General features: G+C 34.7%; 1 pseudogene; it reads right to left on the bottom strand.

Moving 5' to 3' along the window:
• Nucleotides 1-24,145: 24,145 nt before the first annotated feature.
• LOC132069024 (U4 spliceosomal RNA) lies at nt 24,146-24,291 on the bottom strand (annotated as a pseudogene).
• Nucleotides 24,292-25,846: the final 1,555 nt, after the last annotated feature.

The raw sequence follows: 25,846 nt of genomic DNA, 5'->3' as shown, positions 1-25,846 counted from the left end.
TCTCTAAATTCCAGGGCATATTTCTCTAATCTTCAATCTTCCACTTCTCCTAATTCTTTTGTTTCTCCTGGTGATGCGCAATGGGTGGTTTGATACGGGCGCCACATCCCACATGACTCCAAATGCAGCTACTCTTTCTTCTGTATCTCCGTACAATGGTTCTGATAGAGTTCTTGTTGGTAACAGCTTTCAACTTCCCATCTCATTTACTGGTCATGGTACTATCTCTAATTCGTTTTCTAATTTTTCTCTTAATAATGTTCTTATTGTTCCTAATCTCTCTACTAATTTACTTAGTGTTCGAAAGTTTGCATCAGATAATCATTAATGCTCTATTGATTTTGATGCTCTTGATTTTTCTATTAAGGACATCAAGACGAAGAAAGCTCTTCTCAGGTGCAATAGTCCTGGACCACTATATTCCCTTTTTTCCTTGTCTATTGGTGGTGTTGCTCCCAAAGCCTTTGTTACAGTGCGTCTACCTTCGATTCTCTGGCATCAACGTTTAGGACATCCATGCCGTGCAGTTCTAGCTCAATTAGTTAGAGAAAATAATTTTTTTTGTTCATCTTTAAATGGTTTAGATTCACTATGTAATCCTTGTCAACTTGGCAAGCACCGTAAACTTCCTTTTATGGAATCTCGATCTTGTACTACTTTTGCTTTTGAATTAATACATAGTGATATTTGGACCTCTCCTATTGCCTCGTGTACTGGTTTTCGTTATTATATTATTTTTGTTGATGATTTTACTAAGTTAGTTTGGGCTTTTCCCATAGAATGAAAATCTGAAGCATTTCAAGAATTTAAAGATTTTCATGCTTATGTCTTTAATCAATTTTCAAAAAAAGTTAAAATGTTGCAATGTGATGGGGCGGCAGAATATGTTCGGCTTGGATCTTTTCGTGGCTTTCTAAATGATAATGGTATTTCTCTGCGAATATCATGTCCGCACACTCATCAACAAAATGTCAAAGCGGAACGTATGCATCGTACCATTGTCAATATGATTGGTTCTCTACTTTTTCAAGTATCTCTTCCTCCTATATTTTGGGTTGAAGCTCTTCACACCGCTGTCCATCTTTTAAATATTCTTCCCTCTTCTAAAATTAATTTTAGGACTCCTTTTGAACTTCTTTTTGGCAAGTCTCCTACCTATGATCATTTAAGGGTGTTGCTCTTGTTATCCTAATCTTAGTGACTACTATCCACATGAATTAAGTCCTCGGTCGAAGCATTGTATGTTTCTTGGTTATCCGTCAAATTACAAGGGATTTAGATGTTTTGATCCACTCACGAACAAAGTCTATATCTCTAGACACGTTCGATTTAGTGAGAGCTTCTTTACTTATCTTAAATCATCTGCCTCACCCGTAATTCCTTCAAGCTCCCTGTTTCAAGCTCCTTCAAATTTCAGCTCCTATCCACTTTCACGTTTCTCTCCTTCCCTAGTTGTTCCCCACATGAATTCAACTTCTAGACAATCTTTATCCACTAGCAGATTTCAGCAAAGTCTAAGCAAATCAATTCCTCCAAATTCTTCAAAGCTTATCTCCTCACCTTGTCAATTAACTAATCCTAATATTCAGTCTCCCATCATATGTCAAACTCCTAATTATTCTCTGATAACTCAATCTCAAATGAATCCTATCTCTCCTAACCATCCAATATTCTCAAACTCTCCTTCACGTCACTTGGAAACCTTATCTTCTCATTCTGGACAAAGTCCTTCTCATTCAAGTCACTTTAATTCCCCTGTACACTCCTTAGATTCTACGTCTGTTCCACCTTCACCTGTATCCACTTTACATCAATCTCCCCTTCTCTCTTTCTTTCATTCACGGCCTTCTTCATCCAAACAACATCGCATGATAACACGTGCTCAAACTGGCAGTCTTAAGCCACTTATACTTCCTTCTCTTCTTTCACACACTTCTTCACTCCCATCTGGACCAACATCTTTTAAGGAAGCTGCAATGGATCCGAATTGGAGACGAGCAATGACAGAAGAGTATAATGCTATGATGGCTAACAAAAACATGGGATTTAGTCTTACCTCCTCCAAATGCCAATATAATTGGTTGTCGTTGGGTCTATAAGGTTAAACAAAAATCAGATAGTTCTCTTGAGCGTTTTAAAGCTCGTTTAGTAGCTCAAGGATATAAACAACAATGTGGACAAGACTATGATCAAACGTTTAGTCCAGTGGTGAAACCAGTCACCATCCGTACTATTCTTGCGCTTGTGGCGTCTAAGGGTTGGTTAGTTCACCAACTAAATGTTAAGAATGCCTTTTCACATGGCACTCTTAATGAACTGGTATATATGAAATAGCCTCCTGGCTATATTCACCCAAACTATTCAAACCATGTTTGTCAGTTGAACAAAGCTCTATATGGCTTAAAACAAGCTCCAAGAGAGTGGTTTAATCATTTCACCTTTTTTCGTCTTCGTTATGGGTTCAAAAATAGTAAATCTGATTGTTTTCTATTTGCTTACAAAATACTACTGATGTTGCTATTTTACTACTATATGTTGACGACATTCTTCTCACTGCGTCTTCTTCCTCCTTCCTTTCTTCCTTAATTCGAATTCTTAAATCTGAATTTTCTATGAATGATTTGGGGCTATTTAATTATTTTCTCGATATTTCTGTTGCACGACGTCAGGGTGGTTATTTTCTTTGTCAATCCAAGTATGTTCAAGGCCTACTTCGTCATGCAAATCTTCTTTCTTCAAAACCTCTTTCTACTGCTATTTCTCCTAAAATCTTATTGCATACTACTAGCTGTCCTCCTTTCTTAGATCCTACACTTTATCGTAGTCTTGTTAGTGGTTTACAATGCTTGATGTTTACTCATCCCGGCATTGCTTTTGCCGTTAATGAAGTTTTCTAGTTCATGCATTCCCCTCTGGTTGTTTACTTCACAGCTGTAAAACGTATTTTACGTTATTTAAATGGCACACTATCTCATGGGTTATTTATTCGTGGTGCTTATCATCTCGAGTGTTATAGTGATGCTGATTGGGTAGGTTGTCCATCCACTTGACATTCAACCTTAGCATTTTGTCTCTTTCTTGGCCCTAATCTTGTTTCTTGGTCATCCAAGAAGCAAAGTGTTGTATCTAGATCTAGTGCTGAAGCTGAGTATATAGGGCAGTCGCCCATGCTGCTGCCGAATTTACTTGGATGCATCCACTGCTTCGTGATCTTCACATACCCATTTCATCCACTTCTACTATTTACTGCGACAATGTGAGCAGCATCTATCTCTCTTATAATCCTGTACAACATGCTCGCACCAAGCATATTGAAATATATATTCACTTTGTACGGGAAAAGGTTGCCTCTGGAGATTTGCAAGTCCACTATGTTCCTTCCAATGATCAATATGCTGATTTGTTGACGAAGGATCTTCCTTCACCAAGGGTGCTTCTGTTACGTGACAAGCTCGGTGCTCGTCCAGATCACGCATCGCTTGGGGGGGGGGTGATAAATATTGTATATTGTACTCAACGGTAGCTTAGTCTTTTGTATATATTTATGTACTATAAATACTCCATTGTACATGTAATTCAGTATCATTGAGAACATATATTGTTTCATAGAAGATGAAAGGGACTATTAAATAATAATGGAAGAACTTTTAAAATATAACTTGATTAGAGAAAGCTGAAGCCCATATAATTGTGCAAGCTTTCTAGTAAGAAATTGGAGCGAAGAAAAGAGAGAGTAAACCAAGGCTTGTCATAAACTAGAGAACTTGTCCGCGCTTCGCGCGGTTTAATAAATATATTAAATTTAATCTTATTATAAATCTATCCGGATAGAAAAATATTTTAATAAAATTTACATACATATAGGAAATATTTCAATATATTTAATCAAGTCTCAAATTCACAAATATATAATTTTATTAGAATTTGAGCTCAATGAATTGCGTTCGTTGTCAAAATTTATTTGTAAGAAGAAAAAAAAATTAAGGAAATTTGTACTTTTGTGTGGTGGAGGGTGCATTTGTGATTTTAATATGTGATTCTTAGTTTTAATTATGCGTTTGATTTTTATCCTTTCTCTAAACAGTAATAAAACTTTTAATTTTTCAAATTCGTAAATAAGTAAATATGAATGCAAAGAAGGAAACTACACAACAACCATTGAATTACGTTCCAGTCAGTACTTTTTCCTGTTATGTTCCTTTAAAATTATTTCTTTTACTTGTCATCTTTTCCTTGCCTTTTCAATTCCCTAATCTCTCTTATATATTTTCGTTCCTTTTTCTTCATATACATACCTTATAGTTCCTCTATAAATTTTTTCTTGTTTCTTTCCTGCTATTACTCTTTCAATTTTTCCTTAGTATTTTTAATCTTTTAGAATTATTATTAGAAAAAAGTTAAAGAGTCATTTGATCTAATTATCATTGTTACTATGTATTCACCATAATCAGAAGCGTATCTAGCCATGTCGACATGGGTGTAATTGAACCCCTCACTTTCGACGCGGAGCATAAATTTATGTGCAAAAATTATTAAATTATAATAAGTAGTAGATATGAACACATAACTTTAAAAATATAACGGGTTCAATTTTGAAAGCAAACAAAATAATGGAATACAAACAGGTGTTCAATTTTTTTCATTTAACAGTGATTTTGAGAGGTTTTATAATATGTTGAAATCAAGAGAATGAGTGAAGAAAAAACAAAAAGATGAGAAAAACAAAAAAGAGAAATACCTTTCTTGGCCTATGAGATGTGCCACATCACTATCTTAATGCCTAGTTTTATATTTTATATATAAATGTATTTCTATAGTATTTTGTGTTTATATGATAATTTATAATTTCAAGAAAACGAAATATAGTAAAGTCCAAACAATCAATGCAAAAAACATTAGAAAATAGACTATTCATTCATAAGTAATAAATCATTTTAACACCAAAGAAATTATCACATGTTCTTCAAATTTACAGTTCTACATAATTATCACGACATATTTTTAAAATTGTTTATTCTAAAGATACAATAGTTAGAAAAGCATATAATCTTAATATCAATTGTCAAATTACCTTTTCTGTTCCAATTTCTAAATGCTCATATTACCTACAAGTCTTGTTGTACTTCGACTCCATGACACAACCTGCACAGTGGATGGCTAAAAAAAAAATCATAAGATATTTGTTTCAACCATAGTGTGGCAACATCAACTTTAATTTACAAAACTTGTTCGGGAGCCTTCCAAACTATTTCTCACATGTCTAGTAGTAGATGCTCAATCACTGATAGGCACATCTCTATGAGTGCCAACATAGACGGACAAAGCAAGTTAATCCTTTCAAAATGTATTGAGCAATGCAACAATTCCACACCTCATAATAGACTTAACAATTCACTTGTGAAACGGGTTTAAGAATATCTTAAATTCAAAAATAAAATAATCCAAATCCAACAAATTCACATGCCGACCGACCTGCAAAAGATAACAAACTTAAATTCAATAAAATATGAAAATAACTAAAAAGGAACACCAGAAAACTAACAATCACATTTAATATTCTAGTTTTCAGTAATTCAATTAGGAAAAACCTCAAACAAAGATCAACAATAGACATTTCCAACTAAAATTAATGAAAATTTGAAACAAAAATAGAAAAGAGTAATAGCAATTAATATTCTAACGGTAAGTATATCTAGTTGGAAAAGATGTCAAATAAATATATCTAAAATCAAGAAAGTAGAAAAGAAGAAAACAAATTGCAGATTACGAAGGTTGGAATCTTTTTGAAAGAAAAGCGAAGAATGGAAAAAGGAGAGAGGATTATAGGAGAAGAAGTAGATTTTTGTGTTTCCAGATTAATATCCCATTAATAGCTATCATTTACTACATATGTTTATTGCCTCCACAAATGCTTCAGTTCTTAGGTAACGCTGACTACTGCCTAGTACATGACTCTTCATTTTTTGTCATTTATTTACTATAATTGTTTATTCTTTATTGTCTTTACATGAGCTATTAAATATGGAGTAGTCAATGGAAAAATATGGGAAAATGTCAAAAAAATGAGATAAAAGATAAATAGGAAGAGATGGTGGTTTATCTTGTTTTATATTATATATAGATTTTTTGTCATTTATTTACTATAATTATTTATTCTTTATTGTCTTTACATGAGCTATTAAATATTAGTCAATGGAAAAATATGGGCTTAGAGAGCTTTATATTATATATATTATATATAGATATAGATTACAAACCACTTAATAAGAAAGTCATAGACTATAGTTATCCCTTGCCAAGAAAAGAGCTTATGTTATTTGAAAAAATAAAAGCTAGTGAAATACTCTTAAGTTTAATTGTAAATCAGGATTTTTCCAAATAGAACTAGATGAAGATTCTAAAGAATGTATTGCCTTTAGTGCACCCCAAGGACATTATGAATGCAACGTTTTACCTATGGGGTTGAAAACGACACCAAGTATATTTCAAGAAAAAGTGGATTCGATATATAAGAAATATAGTGGGATTAAGAGAACTACTATCTAAAGAAGCTGTATATATCATCATCATCATCTACATTATATTAAAAACATGACCTCCCTAACTTAAAAGTTAAATTACTTAAATGCCCTTCTTAAAAATCTAATTATCATATTTATAAATTTTTTTAAAAAAAATAGTCGTGCAAAAACACCGCACACCGAATAGATGTGTTCTTCCAAGATTAACACATTTGACATCAACTGTTTGGCCCAAAAGGTGCTTGGCTGTAAATCATTGTTTTTAAACTTATATGTCAAACTTGTCCCGTACATATCATTGGAAAGAGAAAACGTCGAACAATACTTGTAAGTCTTGTTTCATGTACTCAAATTAGTCCCCACTCAAGCATATACTGTGACATTTTAATTTGGTATATATTTGTTACACGGAATATTATATTGCTTATTATAAAACCTTTACAAAACCAGAATTTTCGTTGATAATCTATTATTTTTTTGGTATTTTCTTTTAATTTTCTTTTAATTTTTTTTTTTTTTTTTTTTTGGCATTAGACACAACATATATTCTTCCATCTTCGAGATATTGTTGTATAAGGATGGCCATTATTCAGTTCAAACCAGATAGATCAACTGAACCAAAAAAGTTAATTTATTCGGTCGGTCTCGGTTTAAGAACTACAAAACTTTCGATTTTCGGTTTTGCGAAATTTAATTTCGGTTTAACCGAAAAACCAAAATATTTGAAACCGAATATCAATTTCTCTGTACGAAAGTTGAAGTTAACGAACAACTGCTCAAAGTTAATTGACCAACTTTCAGATTAGACACTAATCACGTGTAATGTTTTAAAAGTTTTCTTCTTCTTCTTCTTCTTCTTTGTCATGATCATGTAGTAGTACAGATGATGCACTTCCTTAATTCAAGCAGATTCCATCTAAAAATATACTAAAAGATGTACTCATTTATCATGTATAGTGAACCTTCTTATGTGATAAACTACTTAAAAATGCTACAACAGACCTCACATTCACTAAAGATAATATGTAACGTAACGAGTATTACCTTTGGACAGTAATTTTGGATGCATATTAAAAGTATTTCTGAAATATGAGAAAAAATGTTGTTCGATAAATATCTTAAGACCTACGCGACTCTCAACATATTTGTGTTTTATATCTTTTCTTGCTTGTCAATGTTAAGGTGAAGAGGGACTAATATCTAACTTCTGTGATCTCCTTTTCTATCTCTTCCCTAAGAATGTACGCCCTTATATCATCACCTTTCGAATATCACCCATTTAATTCAGAACACGTGAATTATGTGTGCACTATAATAAACAAAAGTAACAAACATTTTAATTTTTTGCGCTATTCGGAAGACTTATGTTGATGCCACGTAAAGATGGAAATTTTCATTAGTGATCTAGGAACTCTTAGGAAGGGATGAGTTTAGTTACATCTCTCCCTGTTTAGCAATATATTGGAGAGAAGACTCTCCTTATATATGATTGAAAGTAAACTAAAATTCTTTGTTGCTTACCTATTTAGGGAATTCTGGGATATCGATTTTTTCAAGTTATAAATTGATATTGATATTATTTTATTATATTATATACTACATGACTTGGAATACACGTGCAACGCACGTGACGAGAAACTAATATATACTAAAAGTGGGAAGATCCTAAGTTAAAAGTTGAATTACGAAATTACCCCATAAAAGTTTAATCGCTCACCAAAAATAAAAAACAGTCTATTAAATTATTATTACACTTAAACCTACATAGTAATTATTTATTTTAGAACTCTTAAAGTCATTCCTTTGAACTTCTAATGGTTTTTTGAACTGCAGAGCGTTATCACTGAATATGAACCTACCTTATCCTTATTCATTACTCCACCGTTTCATATAGTAGTAATTAAAGCACATAATCATGATTCTATTCATATTCCCCCTAATGATCCCTAATATACGCTGTCGTGGTTATGAATTTATGGTATGCATTTAATCTTTTACTGTACAAATTATAACTTGTCTGTTACATTTTTTTTTATTATGTTTCTTTTAGCTTCCATCTGTTACTGTTAAAGAACTTTTAATATCTTTATCAGATTCTATAAAATGCATAGTACACCACAAATCATTGTTTGGTGTCCTCTCACTACCTTCTGCAACAAATTAAGGTATACTGCTTTTTTACAATTTCTTCAATTACCCTTTCAGAACTCTGTATAACTTGGAACCAAAATTTACTGATCAAAGGAAATCGTAAAAGCTATATTTTTGCCAATAATGATCCCCTTCACTGCACCGTAAGCTCTTTCTTGAAGTATTGACAAATTTGTTTCCTCTAATGTATTTTTTCCCTTTATGATTTACCTATTTTGACAGTTACAGTCGTGACGATTATAAGGTGGAATCATAATGAGTGAATTCTCTATCTTAATCTACGAGATCAGAAAGAACAAGATAAGATGCTTTGATCCTTTAAAGCTATTTCTAACCAATATAGCTATAAAACAAAACATTATTTCCACAGAACATTCTGTAGCTATTTCATCGTTTAAAGCCTGAGAAAGAGGCAAAATGTTTTCGGTAATAGTGCATCCATTTTATTTCTTTATTTCACTTATAAATTTCATTAGTACGACTTAGTTTCTATCTATATGCAAGTTATTTTAATTTCAATCATGCCTTGTGCTCCAAATGGTAAATTTCATTTATCCTTCAAATGTTCGTATATTCTTTTTGTATTAACTCTGTAATTTTACTATGTCAAGTTACATTATTACATGTTTACTTTGATGAACCACGTGCTGATATGAAATATTAGACCAGAACGTTGAATTGGTACCAATTTTTTTTTTTTTATATTTTTTTTATATTTTTTTATATTTTTTATACTAGGGCATAAATATAGTTTTCTTAGAGATTCCTGGCTATCCTTCAACAGGGTTCTCAAACATAGGGTAGTAGAAATGTTAAATAAATAATTACAATAGCAAAATCACCGTGATGAACTATATGATAGCCACTGGTAAAACGATGGGAGAATTATAAAACTAAATAATATAATCCTGGATATTATGAATATTTGATTAATTAAGCATTAAGTGTTATTTACATAATATTAAAAGCATGGACTTCCTAACTTGAAAGTTAAATTATGTAAATACCCCTCTAAAAACCTAACTATCTATTTATAAAAATAAAATAAAACAAAACAACAAATTTATTTGAAGGGGTGCAATCCTTTGTATAGTTATTAATCCAAACTAAACGGTTGGTCCCTATTTTAAATTTTCTTTCAACTATACCTATTCAAATAACAATACAGAAATCGTTGGCAACCTTTTAAAAGTGGGCAACAAAGCATTTTCTACAAAAGGCTATCTTCAGAAACTTGCAAACAATTTTTACAGTAATACTCCAACGGGTTCCTGTTAATACAAAGAAACAAAGTAACATCCTTGTTCTTATTTCCCTTTTACGTTTGTTTACCGTTATTTTCAATACTATGCTAACTTTATCTACTTCAAACAATTATTTTCTTTTCTTCATTATTTTCTCTCTCTTGTGTACTTGATTGTTAGACTTTCACGGATTCCTTTCTCTTATTCCTTTGTCATACAAACTCCCATTATAGTACATTGTGCGTTTTAATATGATTCTTCAATTTGTGTATTCCTTTATAGCGACATACTGTTATACCTCGTACTTTTTGAACGTCAAGTTCGTCATAAGTTAGACGACATAAGCTCAAAGGAGAAGATTATTTTGAAGTTATAAGTGCTTATGCTATGTTAACAAGTGATAACTAAGTATCAAGAATGTTAGAAGTGAAGCGAATCGAAAAGTATAAATTTCATCAATATAATACCCCGAGCTTTCGAGCTATGGTTTGAACCGCTAGACATAGGTAAGTAGCCCGAACCACGAAGAATTTCGGTCATATTCAAGTATGCAAATAAATAGCTCATTGTATAAGAAAATGAAGTTCCGAAATGATTTCAGACTTAAAAGTGGGACAACAACGGTTGGAAATAATATTTTGTGTGTAGCAAAAGAGGCTATGGACTAGTGTTATATCACATGATCATGGTAATGAGAATATAAAGTGTGTTAAAAGTGATTATTATTTAAGAAAATTGAGATCAAGAAATTAATTATGTGTATAATTGATTAAATGTTGAATCTAGCGGAAGACTCCTAAATGGATTAATCATCAATTTAGGATATAAATGAGTCATTGGCACGTGTTGGGGGCAGCAAGGGGTGACTAAGTTCATCCCCTACTTGCTGGCACTTTGTGAGGAAACGTAATATCATGGTTAGGACACACATATCAAGTGGCCCCCACAATCCACTAAGAGTGTATTTATGGGACTTTACCACTTTAAGCGGGGAATTTGACAAAGTTAATATTTTTAGTAGATTCATTCTTGAGAAAATAGGAGGGCAGCAATATATTTATGTAGCAAGACAACATATTTTCATCGTAGGAGGAAAATGATGAAGCTAGGAAGCAAAACACAAAGAACGACGTAGAAGTTATGCCACGTCGGTTGCGTATTTTTAAACACTGATTGTTTTTCGGGCTCTAGCGAATCGAAGGTCACTTCGTAGCAAAGTAAAGTAATAGGAATGTTTGAAAGGAGGCAGCCAAGGTGAGATTCATCATCAACAACCTTCTACGAACTCTTATGAGCATCCAAGGTATCTTTTTGTTAAAGAACTCACGGGGGTGTTCGGAAGTCGTGAGTTTAATTGTTTGGAGTTTTTATAGGCTATTGTTGGATTGTTTTTTTTGGGATAAAATTCTGGATATTTTGTTGAGTTGGTAGACATGTAGGTTGTTGTTGTTATAAAGTTCGAAAGAAAGAATGGCAAGAAGAAACGTCGTATAGTTGATTATATAGCGAGCTTGTCGCTCGTCGTTTGGTTGAGTGTGTTTTCTTGTATTTGATAGTGGTGTTATTATCATCCTTGTAGATTAACATGTGTTGGACAGATGGATTCGTGGTAGTTATTGAAGGGGCGGCATTCGAGTTATGTAAGGTTTTCCCTTTCTATTCCTTGGCACGCACTACAAGAAAATATATATTTGGCAACAAAATTTTTAATTTTGTTGCTATAGATTGATTATTGTTGCAAAAAGTATTTTTTGGCAAAAAAAAAAATTGTTGCATAAACTTTTCTCAACGGTTGTTATTGCAACGACGTGCAACAACTTTTTTTGTTTGTTGCCAAAAGTACTTTTTGCAACAATAATCAATACTATGGCAACAAAATTAAATTGTTTGGCAAAAAAAAAGTTCATTTGCGAACAATAAAACTATGTTGTTGCTAAACATTAAATTTTTTGTTGCCATTTAAATACTTTCTTGTAGTGACGAATCCAACATAAGACATCAATGGACGTTCCATAATGTACATACTCCACTGTAATGCTTCGCACTCATTTGTGATGACTTAGCTATGTTCATATACTCTGGTCATGACCATTTTACCTTAATATATGCTGATTTGATTTCTATTATGATGACTTACTCTCATGGAAAGGTTCTTTGATGCCAATACGAGTTTACGTAACGTTCTTTGGAGGTTATCGACCTTACGTCACTTCGAAGGCCCAGATGTCATTTTATGAGTTCCTCATGCATTATATATATATATATATATATATATATATATATATATATATATATATATATATATATATATATATATGTATTGTTATACCTCGCATTTGTACATTTGGATATTCGGAGTTAATGGCGGAAAGTCGTGTGACAGTGGTTATAATTTTTTTTAGAATGCATAAGTTGTATGTTCATCTCTTGTCGGTATGGAGCATTAAAGGTAAATATGGAATAAGGAAAAACTAGGGGTTGAAAGTTGGAAAAAAATTTCATGAAGTGGCCAAATGGCCAAAGTGACCATGGGCCCCACCTTAATTTTAAAATATTTTTATGCCATGAAATGGCATATGTACACTACATATTTGTGGAAGTTATATATATATATATATATATGCATGGATGACAAGGCAAGGTCACAAATTCATCTTTTGTGACTTAAGGAAATTTCTAGAAAATTGAGAAAAAAGAAAACAAAAAAAAAAAGAGAAAAGAAGAAAAAGAGGCCGGCCATGTGCATGGCCATGTGCCATATTACTATATTATATATATATATATATATATCCCAATTTTTTAAAAACTTTTTAATGATTACTTTTATGTCCTAATCTTATTTATTTAAGTCAATTTTTTTGTTTTTTATTTTTAAAGTCTACTTTTCAAAAGCTATCGAACCGGGGACTTTTGTAGTCCTCACAATAATTTTTAAATTTTTTTTAAAACTTTTAATTAATTACTTTTAGGTCCTAATCTTATTTATTTAAGTCAATTTTTTGTTTTTGTTTTTAAAGTCTACTTTTCAAAAGCTATCGAACTTCCTACCTCATTTTTTACGTTCTTTGATTTTCGATTGGTGCTCGATATCCGCATTTGAGCCCAATTAATTATAATTCGCTCCGCATCGCGCCTATTCGGGGAGCGCTTCCTCCAAAGATTTTTTTCCATATCCATGTTCGAACCCTAATCCCCGATTAAGAGAGTAGCCATCTCGCACAAGTTAAATTATGTATTTGTCTTAAAAGTTCATTAACTATGTATAGATTATTTATTTAGAACTAAATAACTTTAAAATTAGGATACATAAGTTATAATGTCAAATCTGGTTCCAAATTTGATTTGAATTAAATAATTTCATCAAAATGGAAGTTAAAATATTAAAGGAGTGGAATGAAAATTTTGCTTTCATATAACTATCCACTTGTGGGACTACAATGGGTATATGGTGGTTGTTGTTGTTGTTGTACACTTGTACTAACACAAATTATATTTCTTTAGTTAAAATATCTAGTTATATCTTGAGTTTGGGTTTGCTTAGCATTGCCTCACATAACTAGTATATATATATATATATATATATATATATATGTATGTATAAGTAAAGACTATGCAAGTCATATTTTTCATTCCATCCTAGAAAATTCAAGAAAGAAGGAGAAAAAGAGAGAGAGAGGGTTCGGCCAACTATGGCCACCATGGTCATGGAAAGAGTGTTCATGGAAAATTATTCTCTCCTTGTCTCGCTACTAATTGGAAGATCCTCTACAACGTGGAGTAATTGTTGGAACAAGTAAATCATCGTTCTTGCTGAAAACAAGCCTAGCCGAATGAAGATGTTGAATGGAAAGAAAGGTAAGGTTCAATCCTCTTTTCATATGTTATGGATGTTTGTGTGTGTTGTGGCATGTGGAGATGGATGAAGTTCATGAAGTTGTGGTATGTGTGAGTGTAACGTGTGTGTGTGAGCTTGTGTGAGTAAAGAACTAATGTATTTAGCATGTTTGGATTGTGTATTATGGATAGTTGTGCGTGTGGTAGAATGTGTAGAAATGAATGAACTTCATGGAATTATGTATGTTGAAATTTGGCCGTGTAGGGGTTTTTGGTGGAACATGATGAGCTAATTTTGTGTAGTATTTTGGTTGTTGTTTGTTGTGGATTATGTGATGAAAATGAAGGTTTGATGACTCGAATGGAAATCGTAATCATTGTGGGCTGATTTGGGACTTGTTGTGATTTTAGTGTGGTTTCTTGTATTAATGAAAATGATGTTGCTAATGTATGGAATTGTTGATATAGTTTATGAATTTGGAAGAAAATGTGTTATTGAGGTTCCTAATGTAGAAAGGAATTATTAATGTTAGAATGCGTTTTGAATCACTTATGGATATTGTTAGTATGGTAGTTGGTTTGGTTGTTGATTTGGCTAGGAGTTGAATTCTCGGGGATGTTGAAGTTATAGGGGAAATCTGTCTTGAAATTCTTGTAGACAAAGTGTTAATTTGGAATTGGATTCTTAAGTGTTATGGCTAATGGTTGATACCTAATGACATTATTGTAGATCGTGAGAAGTCGAGACGTAAGTTCGGACTAGCTTAGGAAGCGGCTAAGGTATGTAAGCTCAACCTTTCCTTCTCTGGCATGTCTTAGTTAAAAGTAAGTTGTGACACGAATCTCGAGGTAATTCTATTCTGATGATCCTAGCATGTTTATGATTCTTATTGGCTTCTTGGTATTCGTATTCCTAATGTGGTCAAATCATGGTCCTTATGTCATTTGTATAACTAAATTTCAAAAGTTGCATAAAGGTTTTGTTTTCAAAGGAGTTTTGTTCCTAAATGATTCCGAAACTACGAACGTCTGTAACTTTCACACAAGGGCTCGGATCGCTTCGATTTGTTCGTAGAAAGTTTTAAAGTGAATAATGTTTGTAACTTCCCGAGGCGGACTCGGATTGGTTTGGCGTAATACTATGATCCCTATGGTTTAAATATGACTATGATCCCGATGGTTTTGTTAATACATTTATGATGTATGTTATGTTTCCGAAAGATATTTGATATAACTATTGTCCGACTTTCAATTGGCATTCCGTTTGGACTACTTCATTGAGTCTTGGAAATGTTTTATTTGCATTTGGTTTCTCACTACTCTGCTCGTGCAAGCTCAATATGTCTTTCACCGAGTCCCGGGCCGGGTACGCATTCGTGCAACTTCCCTGCATTGTTCACCGAGTCCCTCACTAGAGGGCCGGGTACGCTATATATATATATATATATATATGTATGATGATATGATGATATGATGATGTGATGAGGGGATGGCGGTTGGGATGGCATACCGAGTCCCTTGACGGGGCCGGACACGCTATTCACCGAGTCCCTCACTAGAGGGCCGGTACGGTATATATATATATATGTATATCTGCATGCATATATGATTATGATATGATTTTACTCACCGAGTCCCTCACTAGAGGGCCGGGTACGGTATATATGTACGATGATATAATGATACGATTATGATATGATTTTATCTACCGAGTCCCTCACCAGAGGCCGGACACGTTTATATGTATACATGATGATTATATGATTTTTGATATGCATGATAAATCTTTTCGAAGGCAAATTTTATGATTTTCCGTATTCTTTACTTGATGACGATCCCGCTTATCGTATTTCATGATTTACATACTCAAAGTACATATTCCGTACCGACCCCCTTTCTTCGGGGTCATGCGTTTCGCCGCGCGGTACACCTGAGATGAGTTGAAGATATTAGCGAGAATATGTTCCGGCGGGATTGGCGAGCTCCATTTTTCTCGAGTCTTCGCTTTGAGTCCGAGCATTATGATATGGTTTCATGTTCCATGTTAGAGACTTTGCGAACCATGTTGCGTATGTAGTATGTCAATTTTGTAAACGGCTCCATAAGCCGATGTATCGTGATGCATTATTTTACGAGTGTTCTATACGATTACGAGTGTCTTACTTGATTTGAAAAAAATGAAAAGCAAGTTTGTTTTTTTCTGAAAATCTTTCATTATGTACTTATGTTACGCTATGAGGGCCCAATATGATTATGAGTGTCACGAGAGTCAGCGGGTTCGCTCGGCCCTAGGTAAGGGTCGGGTGCCCATCACACCCTATCGGATTAAGGGTGTGACAAAGTGGTATCAGAGCGGTTCGTCCTAGGGATTGTCTGCAAAGTCGTGTCCGGTAGAGTCCGTTTATGGTGTGAAGCGCGCCACATTTATAAAGCAGAGGCTACGGGGCATCTAGGCGGTTACTCCTCTTTGACATCTTAGATCGTGCGATAGAGCCAAGTCATAGGAAATGAGATTTCCGACACTGACCTTTGACTTCAGCAGAGAAATGGCATCGACGGAAGAAAGCGATTACGATATCGGAGGCTACGAAGTACGCAGGTAAGCAAAGGTATGCAAGACATATGTCAGGTAAGATATCGAAGTACGATTGGAATACGAGCTGAAGGTCAAAAAGAAAGTAAATAAGAAAGTGTAACAAGAAGGTTGGGCATACAAGGTATGTTCATTATTTTTTATCTTGTTAATGATATTGGGAGCCTGTGCGTATCGTGATATGACATGAAACGTATATTTATATGTTGGCCCCGTGAGGCATTGTTGGTATTCACCGTGTATGTGTTTTGAGGTAGTAATGCTTATAGAGGAAACTCGCCGAAATTTTTCGTAAATAAAGTGAGAATGAGATACAGGTTTGTAAAATGTCTTGAAAAGTCGTGCCAATAGCAATGATAAGATTTGACTAAGCTACGAGTATGGCCGACGCCGAGAAAGAAGTTAATCGCTAAATTGAGGATAAGAATAATTAGAAGGTCGATGTCGATGCGGGGAAAAAAAAATAGAATTTGGAAAGGGCTTGTTATCCTAAAAGACAATCCCAAAAAGGGCCGGTAGGCCGTGACGGAGTGTTATTTAAGGTACTGACCGAATGGACAAGTCGGGACGAATTACGACGAGCTAATAGTTAAAAGAAGTAATAATACGATTAAGATAAGAGCACAGGGGGAGAAATTGCGACGGGTATGAATAGATAAGACAGCCTGTGAGATGTTAAGAATAAAGTGGGCCAGAAAGGGTAAAGGATTAAGCAGTGTTATATTATCGGATTGATTACGAACAGGATGTAATATGAATATAGCGAGGACCGTTACATGGAAATAAGTAAACCTGAGAAAGCGGCTAAAGCTATGACGTAATCTACGTAGCTAGAATATAAAAGTAAGTGTGAAACGGAAAAGTGAGCTATAGAGCGAATAAGCGAGACTTATCAAGTTACGTAAGGGGAAAGTTTGGAATAAGGGTTATATAACGATTAGGAAATGATAGTGAGCGTAAGAAAAGAAAGGGTAATCGGAAGAAGGAAATAAGAAGGAGTGAGACAACGGTATAGTAATAGACCATGACACGCGTAATTAAGGATCCAGGTGCCAGAAGTGACGGGACGGTAAAAGACTTGGATATATAGAAAGGACGAAGAACGAGGTAAATGAGAATAATCCAGAGGGCGATGACCGAGTAGTTATAAGTAACGGTGATCGAGGTGTATTCCTCGCCATTGAGACCTGGAAGTTTAGGACGAAAAGTAATCATATCCACAGGTGAAAAGCGAATACTGAGGACTAAAGGAGGGCTAAAATAGTAATTGTGTTATGAGGACGTTCGAAATCCGTTAGGACTTCGACTTACTCTAAAATACGTGACAAAGGTGATGATAAAGGGTGAACGAAATATACGAGTGTTAAAGTGTCGTATTCCGCCGTAGTTCTAAAGTTAAGCGTCTTTCAAGCGAGAGAAATTTAGGATGGGTGACCCCCGGGAAGTTTTCGAAAGTTCTACAAATTCGACGCAAGAAGTAAATGAGGAGTTAGAGTGACTTAAGGACAAATTAAGAGTCCGAGGGTAGAACCCTTTAAGAGTCGCGAGAACGGAGCGAATTAGACCGATAAAGGGAAGAAAGTGCATCGCGCTCTAGGATTAGGGTGAGTCGGAATAGTGTATGGAGATATCTTGTAAGCAAGATAGTAGGGACTATATGTGTACATAGGTACGCACAGATATCCGTACATGGTTAGATCGGCGGATATATATATTCCGTAATCAAGGTATATGGAAGGAATTAATCACGAGGGAGGTTCAAGTGGAAGAACATATAAAGAGTGCAAATGTTACAAGGCAAGCTGATGTTGTTTTCACTACCAGTTAAGCTTGGAAAGTGTTAATACAACGAACGAGAGCTCGGTGATTATCTTCGCTATAAGACTATCACGCATCCCTTGCCCGAAGACATTTTGGAGTCTATTATTGAGACCCAATTCGAAACAGAGCTAAAGATCGAGGAAGCTCTTCGTTCGGACAGGGTTAAAGAAGATTCCATTATTGAAAAGAGGCACCAGATTAGGTGGGCCCTATATTTGGAAAGGAAAGAAAGTGAGTAAATGGACGGCAAGGGGATCGAAATGTCGGGATAAAAGTACCTCTTGATTGAGATTGGAAATACGGATTTAGGCAAAAAGTAGAATTGGCGGTAAAGATAAGTTTTCCTAAAGCGTGGGGAAGCTAGGGAGAGAGAAAATGTAAACGAAGACAAGGGATAGTACGTGGTAAAAATAATCGAGATGGTGCCGGGAGTTAATTATAAGTATCCGAATAACATAATGTTGGAAACGGAGACTTAAGGAGGAATACGATAGGAAAGTAACGAGCACTTACGGAGACATGGTGAAAGGTAGTACAACGATACGGGAGGTTAAGATGTACGCAATAGAGTGGTTGGACGCAGTAGAAAATTTCTATGGTAGAACGTAAGACAAGGGAAAAGGAGTATGATAAGGTAGACTCCTAGCAAATGCGAGCACGGGAAGTAAGATGTGAAGAATAGTACGAACCCGAGAAAAAAACGATCGTGACTAAGATTAAATATGCAGGTACGTGCACAAGGGGTCATGTTACCTATGAATATTTATACACCGAAGGTGAGATTCAAGCGTAAGTGCCTAACGAGAAAAGCTTAGGGTCGGTAACAACAACAATACGGTGATAATACTTTAGGTGCATTAAGGAAAGATGTTAGGATGGTTTGAGATAAATTACCGAGGGGAACTAATCGTGAACGAACAAGACATGTTTATGGTTGAACCAAAAATGTATTCCGATGCTGGTGGTAGGAGGAAAGAGGCAAAGATAAAGTGAAACATAAGGATTAGTGAAGCTACGTGGAGGCGGTTCTTAGAATAATTTGACCCCCTTCGTGCATTCGGGTAAAGATTGTAACATCGCGTGTGACAGAAAGTTGAGAGCAAGATTCGAGCAAAGGGACGATAGAAGAGTTCGGATTAAAGATAGGTAATGATACGAGACAACGTGCTAAAAATGTAACAAAAGATGAGTAAAGAAATATTGTAAGACGATTTAAGCAAGGGATTAGAGCTAGTTGGCCACTAAAAGGAGGGTGAATTTATACGCCGACCTCTTTCGAATTGTGTCAGCCGATAATAGTTAAAGCAGGGAACAGCTATTAGTAGCTCGAAACGACAGTAAATCATATGACGACAATCGGCAGAGCCGACACTTAGAATCCTGCATCGGCGAATGGGCATACTTGAAGATATCATCCGCGGAAGAACGTAATCGATTCGACAAGAAGGAAGAGCTTAACTCGAGATGCACCGAACCTTATTACACTAATTGTAAGGCAAGAAGGTTGCGTGCTAAAGACGTAGCTTCGTTAAGGCACCGTGTCGGAATAATAACGAAAGCGGAAATGACTTACGAACCTGAGGAGGAAATGAAAGAGAAATATGATTGGTCAATGAGATTGCATGTTATGGTAGTAAAGGAAACCCTCCCTGGGATCCTTAAGACCCTATGCGACCAGTTGAACATTCGAGGACGAATGTTCTAAAGGGGGGAAGGATGTTATACCTCGCATTTTGTACATTTGGATATTCCGAGTTAATGGCGGAAAGTCGAGGACGGTGGTTATAATTTTTTTAGAATGCATAAGTTGTATGTTCATCTCTTGTCGGTATGGAGCATTAAAGGTAAATATGGAATAAGGAAAAACTAGGGGTTGAAAGTTGGAAAAAATTTCATGAAGTGGCCAAATGGCCAAAGTGACCGTGGGCCCCACCTTAATTTGGCCAATATTTTTATGCCATGAAATGGCACATGTGTACACTACATATTTGTGGAAGTTATATATATATATATATATGCATGGATGACAAGGCAAGGTCACAAATTCATCTTTTGTGACTTAAGGAAATTTCTAGAAAATTGAAGAAAAAGAAAACAAAAAAAAAAAGAGAAAAGAAGAAAAAGAGGCCGGCCATGTGCATGGCCATGTGCCATATATTTTTTTTTATATATATATATATATGTATAAGTAAAGACTATGCAAGTCATATTTTTCATTCCATCCTAGAAAATTCAAGAAAGAAGGAGAAAAAGAGAGAGAGAGAGGTTCGGCCAACTATGGCGACCATAGTCATGGAAAGAGTGTTCATGGAAAATTATTCTCTCCTTGTCTCTCTACTAATTGGAGAAGATCCTCTACAACGCGGAGTAATTGTTGGAACAAGTAAATCATCGTTCTTGGAAAACAAGCCTAGCCGAATGAAGATGTGCTGAATGGAAAAAGGTAAGGTTCAATCCTTTTTTCATATGTTATGGATGTTTGTGTGTGTTGTGGCATGTGGAGATGGATGAAGTTCATGAAGTTGTGGTATGTGTGTGAGTGTGGCCGTGTGTGTGAGCTTCTGTGTGAGTAAAGAACTAATGTATTTAGCATGTTTGGATTGTGTATTATGGATAGTTGTGCGTGTGGTAGAATGTGTAGAAATGAATGAACTTCATGGAATTATGTATGTTGAAATTTAATGGTAGTGGGTCTGCTTTTGGTGGAACATGATGATGAGCTAATTTTGTGTAGTATTTTGGTTGTTGTTTGTTGTGGATTATGTGATGAAAATGAAGGTTTGATGACTCGAATGTAAATCGTAATCATTGTGGGCTGATTTGGGACTTGTTGTGATTTTAGTGTGGTTTCTTGTATTAATGAAAATGATGTTGCTAATGTATGGAATTGTTGATATAGTTTATGAATTTGGAAGAAAATGTGTTATTGAGGTTCCTAATGTAGAAAGGAATTATTAATGTTAGAATGCGTTTTGAATCACTTATGGATATTGTTAGTATGGTAGTTGGTTTGGTTGTTGTTGATTTGGCCGAGTTGAATTCTCGGGATGTTGAAGTTATAGGGGAAATGTCACGAAATTTGTAGACAAAGTGTTAATTTGGAATTGGATTCTATGTTATGGCTAATGGTTGATACCTAATGACATTATTGTAGATCGTGAGAAGTCGAGACGTAAGTTCGGACTAGCTTAGGAAGCGCTAAGGTATGTAAGCTCAACCTTTCCTTCTCCGGCATGTCTTAGTTAAAAGTAAGTTGTGACACGAATCTCGAGGTAATTCTATTCGATGATCCTAGCATGTTTATGATTCTTATTGGCTTCTTGGTATTCGTATTCCTAATGTGGTCAAATCATGGTCCTTATGTCATTTGTATAACTAAATTTCAAAAGTTGCATAAAGGTTTTGTTTTCAAAGCCGAGTTTTGTTCCTAAATGATTCCGAAACCACGAACGTCCGTAACTTTCACACAAGGGCTCGATCGCTTCGATTTGTTCGTAGAAAGTTCTAAAGTGAATAATGTTTGTAACTTCTCGAGGCGGACTCGATTGGTTTGGCGTAATACTATGATCCCTATGGTTTAAATATGACTATGATCCCAACTTGACGGTCTTATGATATGATGATGATAGTGGCAGCCTTGTCGGCTTGCGTGTATATACATGTATATTCGCATGTGTCTAGTATCGTGTTGGGCCTTTTCTGCGTGCAGGTGTTCTTTTAGATGATATTTATGTCATATGATATTCCGTAATAGTCACAGGGAAAGTATGATGTATGTACGCCAGGTGGTGCCCGGCTAAGGAAGCCGGATGCCCGTCATGCCCTCAGCGGGGGTGTGACACATACCTAGTGTAATCCCACAATTTGTGTGTTCCTTTATCTGATTTAATTGATGGCTAAGCTACTTCTTCTAAGCTCTTTTTATTCCTTTTAGAAATCATATTTTGATAATTTTCATTTGACAATCAGAAAATATAAAAGAAGTATTAACTGTCAAAAAAAAAAAAAAACTAAGCGATGCGTACAGGCACAACTTATATATTAACGATTATGCGACTTGAAGTTTTTTTTATAGTTATTCATGCATATGTGAAACAAGTACTTGCATAGTTCTAACTCTAATTAATATTCGAGTTGTTGTGATTCAAATTGTAACTTTAATCATTAAGCTATCCGAATCTAAATTTAGTCACCACATATAACAATCACTAAAGCTCTTAACTTGAAAAAAAGAAATGCTATTGTGGCTATATAGTGGACTGGTAAAATGTAAAACCAAAACATATATTTTTTTTTTTAAAGTTTGATATATGAAGACAATGAATTAATACTTTTAACATTAAAAGAAAGAAAGAAAACGTTGTCAAAAATAATTCCAAAATCTCACGTACCTAATTAAACTTTGATTGTTGATTTTCGTAGGTTCAAACGATGTCCACCATCTTGACATCAACAAACAAGTCACCATATCACAAACCATACAGATCATTCACATAAATTTATACTTTTTTCATGTATAATTATTTACTCAAAGTTTTATTTTACTAATATTAATATGATTTTACAAAATCGTATATTACATCTTTCGGTATAAATGTGCGACGCACATATCGAGAAACTAGTTATACTAAAAGGCTCAACACTGTTGAACGTTTAATTTCAACAAGTCGGGGAATGCTGAGAATTTGAGTTGAGGGCCATGAATTTTCAATATACAGGGGTAGAAAACTCTTTTTTATTTATTCTTATGTAAAACACAGATCCTTATCGAGCCTCAAAAAATAGTTGTCAAGAAACTCTTTAAAAATTAATACTATCCCTGCAACGGTCTGCTCTACTGCAATGTTTAGGTGTTCACAAGGTAATAGGAGATTGGCACCAAGAAATTCAATGACTCATTCAAAGGACATGTAACAGTCGACCAAGAGCTTGCATTATGGGTTTTTGTTTTGCTGTTGTTGTCTATCAGATATGGACTGAACGAAATGCTAGAAGATTCTCTAACAAGTCCACCAGTAGCTTGCAAAGACTCAGGGACATAGCAATTCAGTTGCATATAGAAGGGCAGAAACACACCAAATGAAAGAGTCATCCTGATCAGTTGATAGCCTACCCCATTTAGAAATCAATAGGTATAGACTAGGTGACTAATAATCTGTTTGGCCAAGCTTATTTTTCACCAAAAGTACTTATTTTTCTCAAAAAGTGCTTATTTAAAAATTAAAAAAAAAGAAGAAGAGGTGTATGGCCAAGCTTTTGAGAGAAAATAAATGCTTTTGGGGAGTAGTAGAAGCAGTTTTAAGAAGTTTAAAAAGTAGGCTTTTTCATATAGACTGCTTTTTTTAACACTTTTGAGAAAAATACACTTAAAAATATTTTTTGAAAACTTGGGCAAACACTAATTGCTACTCAAAAATGCTTTTTAAATTAATTGGCCAACCATAAACTGCTTCTCACTAAAAGTACTTTTCAAAATAAACTGGTTTTAGAAGCTTGGCCAAGTAAATTTTATTAGAAATAGCTAGATTGAGAGCTAACTCTGAGTCCAAAAGAGTTAGTTGTTTTGTAAAGATCACAATTTTGGTTGAACGAGAATTTACTGTTATCCAAAAATAATAATATTTAGGAGTATGATAGAAGATATAAGAGATTGGGCTCCAGAAAGATTAAAGAATAAGAGTTTGATCCAAGGAAGAAATTATACTCTAAATATAAAAAATGATGATTCTCCGTTAACCTATGTAGAAATACTTAAAAGAAGTATATTGTGGACCTGATAGATGAATGACCAGTATATCTCCATGTCAAGTACTAAAAGAGGGTTGATATTGAATTCTCTCTTTGTACTTTAAATAAGTTTCTGTTGAGCTGCCAATTTTACCAACGACAATGATTTTTTGTGTTTCATAGAATATAGAACAAACATAAAACTTTATTATAGAAAAAGATAAAAGTTGTTGAACTAAGAATTGTAGGGATTTAGCTCAAAAGGAAGCCCTTCCAAAAATTCTCGACCGCCAAGGCAGAACCGAGGCCGAAGAGGGGGTTTGGAAATAGTTTTCAACGAGCAATAGATGCGCCTCGGTTAGAACCTCCCTAGCTGCGTCATTGCCCCAAGCGCAAAGATGCTTTTCTTCTCTTTCCCACTTCCCATTTTTATATGCTCACTTTTCCTATGCTTTGCTTATAGGTTTCCAACGTGGGACTAACTTGATCTGCAGATCACTTAGCTATTGAATATTATTCTTTTTGGTCTATTTTACTTGTCAGGTTTGTTTTTATATGTTTCTTAAGAAAATATTATCAACTAAAAAGATAATTTGACTTAAATTATATATCGTTATCTATTCCTTGATCTCAATTTAATACTACTCCTTTAATTTTTTTACCACATTAGTCTCTCTCCACATTTATTGTGTAAGGATAAAGGTGAAAACTCCCAATTTATGTGATACAGTTTGGATTTCGAGAGTCAAACAAGAAAATCGTTAACCGCAATTTATTCAAATGCTCTGTAAATATTTTAAATTGTTAATTATCGCAACATATACGACTTTTTATGTAGTTTCTATATATGTAAATTATTTTCAAGAAACTTCAAGATTGTGTGTCCCCATTAGCGATCAAAATATAAAGGAGTTTTGATGAGTTATGAGTTTTGATGATTGACATATGATCAGGGACTGTGTCCGTGATCGTGTCCCCCGGTAATCGTACGACCGTGACACCAGAAAGTCACAGACCGTTCCGACTTACAAAGCCAACAGACAAGATTGACCATGCAATGTCTCTATCCATGTCACATGCTTCTCACATGCTCCTCATATATAAACAACATGTTGGCATTTGTTTGACCTACCAACTCAAAACATATTATTCTCATTGTTGAAAAGAGTAGCGCCCGCATTTTCCTTCGTAGCTTTAAGATCAAGACTAAATAACTCCAAGGACTAGATCCCAATACTGAAGGAGTCTTAAGTCCTAGGTTATTTTAGTCTTTATCTTTTGGTCTTTATATTGTAAACCTACACTTCTTCTAAGAAGGGTTTTTGTAGGTATTTGGTTTATTAAGCATTTTGTGTTGATACGTAACTAGAGTTAGTTATGTTGAGTTTAAGTTCAGCTAGAGGTAGTTGAATTAGTTTGGTTCTTGGCTAGAGTTAGTCAAGTAAGTGCTTGCAATAGAGGTATTGTAAGGGAAGGGATTAGTAGGCTAATTTCTTAGTTGCAAAAGGCTTGTAATCTAAGACATTGCCCGATTAGTGAAGTTGGAAATCCACATAGTAGGTTGTGGTTTTTTAATCCCTTGAGCAAGGAGTTTTCCACGTAAATATCGTGTCTTGTTAACATGCTTAGCAACGAGGAATAGTCATGTACCGGGTCCATCCGTTTTGGTGGACGCTTGGTTACATAAATTGAGTATTAGAGCGGGTCTTTTCAAAGCGGGTAACACACAGAAAGGATCTCTCATTATGGTTGTCCCGCCCAAACTTTGAGGAAGGACGGAGTCGGCCACGAGGCCTCCAAGATTTAATGGAAAGTATTATGGATGGTGGAAAGAAGAATGCACGACTTTTGATGGTGAAGATTGGGTTGGGGATCATTCTTGTGTCCTAAAAGCCGACGTGGAAAAGGGGGCAAAAACCCGGGGAAAAAATATTAAAAAAAAAACCATTGAAAAG

Source organism: Lycium ferocissimum, chromosome 8 (genome assembly GCF_029784015.1).
Source record: "Lycium ferocissimum isolate CSIRO_LF1 chromosome 8, AGI_CSIRO_Lferr_CH_V1, whole genome shotgun sequence".
NCBI lineage: Eukaryota > Viridiplantae > Streptophyta > Magnoliopsida > Solanales > Solanaceae > Lycium > Lycium ferocissimum.
Note: the sequence above shows the minus strand (reverse complement) of the source record. Positions and strands in the feature narration are given on the sequence as shown.